The sequence below is a fragment of the Heterocephalus glaber genome, unplaced genomic scaffold (assembly GCF_053883595.1).
Source record: "Heterocephalus glaber isolate CG9 unplaced genomic scaffold, H.glaber_assembly_v1.0 deba00001461, whole genome shotgun sequence".
In the NCBI taxonomy this organism is placed as follows: domain Eukaryota; kingdom Metazoa; phylum Chordata; class Mammalia; order Rodentia; family Bathyergidae; genus Heterocephalus; species Heterocephalus glaber.
In genome coordinates this window covers 24,359,077-24,361,823 of record NW_028258308.1, presented here as the reverse complement: position 1 = coordinate 24,361,823, position 2,747 = coordinate 24,359,077, and the positions used below count along the sequence as shown (strand labels likewise).

At 36.6% G+C, this 2,747-nt stretch overlaps 1 pseudogene; it reads right to left on the bottom strand.

Moving 5' to 3' along the window:
* Nucleotides 1–1,083: 1,083 nt before the first annotated feature.
* On the bottom strand, nt 1,084–1,551 carry LOC101718460 (uncharacterized protein KIAA1143 homolog pseudogene; annotated as a pseudogene).
* Between the last annotated feature and the right edge of the window lie 1,196 nt (nt 1,552–2,747).

The window sequence follows — 2,747 nt, the reverse complement described above, 5'->3', positions numbered from 1 at the left end:
ATAAAATTAATTTAAAAAAGAAAACAGATACTGCTTGAATTCAGAGGATTAGTAGAAACTGCTTTGAAAATATTTACTCAAATGTATTGGAGAATCTAGAAGAATTGGATAGATTTCTAGATTCATAACACTTACCAGAATTCAATCAATGAAATATTTAAAAATTTAAACAGGTCAACAAAAAGCAATGAAGTCTAAACAGTAATAAAAACTCTCCCAATAAAGAAAAGCCAAGGACTGGATAGATTTACTGTTGAATTTTGCCAGACATTTAACAAAGAACTAACAGTCATGTTCCTCCAACTCTTCCACTAGATGGAAAAGGAAGAAATGCTTCCAAATTCATTTCACAAAGCCTGTACCAACCTGTTCCCTAAATTAGGTAAGGATTCAACATAAAGGAAACTAAACCAATATCCTTGATGAACATAGATGAAAAAATTTCCAATAAGATTTTTTTAATTAGTAGGGCATCTGTTTTATTATAAAATTCTCTGTAGTAATTAATGTCAGATTTTTGAAATTTACTGATCTGGAAAATGCTTACAATATAATACCAAGTGAGAAGCAAGAAAGAGAACATACCTAATACAAACTTGGTTTAGTTTAAAAAATATAATTTACATATATACACTCACACATAGGAAAAAAATGCTAATTGCAGCCAGTTGTGGTGATGTCTGCCTCTAATCCTAGGACTCTGGGAGGCTGAGGCAGAAGCATCACAAGCTTGAGCCCACCTTGGGCAACTTAGTGATGTAGCGAGACCCTTTATCAAAATTTTAAAAAATTAAAAGAGCTGGGAATGTAGCCCAGCCCAAAGGCCCTAGGTTCAGCGCCAAGTACCATAAAACAAAAACTAAGCATTAATTATAGTTAACATCTACATACTGTAATTGGTATTTCTAGTCAGAGTAGTAATGATGGCTAGACAGTTTTCATTTTATTCTTTGCTACATTTTCTAAATTTTCTTTAATGAATTTATTGAACTAGAAAACTGTTATTTTTAAAAACACAGGAAAATATTATTTTTTAAAATACTCCATATACTTTCAAAGGAGACTAAGCTAAAACATTCATGTTTACTCAATTTCATCATCATTTCCAAAAGAAAGGAGGCTGGTATATGTTTTTTATTTGCTTTTGTGAGTTATTTTAAGTGAATTCTGCTTATTTACTTCATCTTCATTTGTCTTCTTTTTTGAGCCTGCTGTTGAACCTGAGTATTTTTCATCTAAGTGCTGTTTGACTACTTTTTGATACATGATTCTTCCATCAGCTGGGACTGGTTCTTCATCTGCTTTGGCAGTCTTTATTTCTGCTTTAATTTTCACGACTTCTTTAGCTGTCAGGTCTTTCATTTTTAAAACCATTACTTGGGGCTCTTCATCTTCTTTGTCACTATGATCATCCTCTGCATATGGGAGCTGAGGCTGGATTCTCTTGGTCTCCACAGTGGGCCCTTCCTAGTAGCCAGCCTGCTCCTTGACATGGGACAGGAACACGGGTTCAGTAGGCCACATGTAGGACACGTGGTTCTGCTGGCTCATGGCAGCTCTGGACAAAACAACCCCAATAAGACTCTTGAAAACAGAATTCAACAACATATTAAAAAGATCACAGCCCATGACTAAGTTAGTTTTATCCCAGGAATGCAAGGATGGTTCAAAATACTTAAATCAATAAATGCAGAAGCAGCTTAGGCTCATGGGCTGAGAGGTTCCTGGCTATCTGGCGCCCCACTCCAACTGGCTCACCATGCCCAACTGTGACCAGCAAGATGGCTACTTGATGAAAACTGAAGCCCACTGGAAAAGTAAAGAAAATCTCTGCAATAAAGGCACACCAGACCACCATACTTGGGAAGTTGGAGGGATCATCACCTCCCATCAGAACCTGGACTATCTTCAGGGGAAGGGAAGCTGGAACCTACAGTACAGCCTTGCAGAGTTCAACCCTGCAGGAAGACAGGGAGCTCAACTTGGGACTTGCAGCCAGAAATCTGCCTGAATTTCATGGTTCTGAGACCGGCTTGCTGAGAATCATTGACTTATATCTGCACACTGCTGCCCACATTGTCTATTGTGACAGCAGAGACATACCCTGAAGGAGGCCCTTCATTTTTATCCTTTATTTCTTATTTTCAAAATGATTATTAGTATTTTTTTGCTCTTATTTTAAATTTCCATTTATTTATTTTTCTACTCTTTTCAAATTTTTATTTTTCTCTTTTTTCTTTCTTTTTTTCTTTTCTTTCTTTCTCTCTCCCTCTCTCACTCACTCCCTTGCTGTCCCACATTGTTCTTCATCACCCTTTGTGTTCCTTTTCTGGCCTTAATTCATATTTCTTCTTTTTTTTTTCTTTCTTACAAAAGAAATTGCCCTCTGGCCTCACTGCTAACCTTCCTCTATCCATCTACCTACCTATCCCTCCCTCCCCAACTGCTTCTAACTACCCATCCTGAAGGGTAAAGTTGCTATATTGAAGAGTTAATTCACTATAAATGTATGTTGGGTTAGTCCTCGATTTTGATTTAATTCACACAGTTAAAGATGATAGATTAATAACTACCACAAATTGTCATTTTTCTAAGATGTACTTGATGATATGGTGTTGCTGATTGTATCACTTGGGCTAAGGTGTTTTGATTGATCTAATCAGTTTTCCTTCCTGGTATAATGAAAATGAGACAGCCTCAGAGCCATTAGAGACTCAAAACCTAAAGACCAGGTATATCTGGAAGAC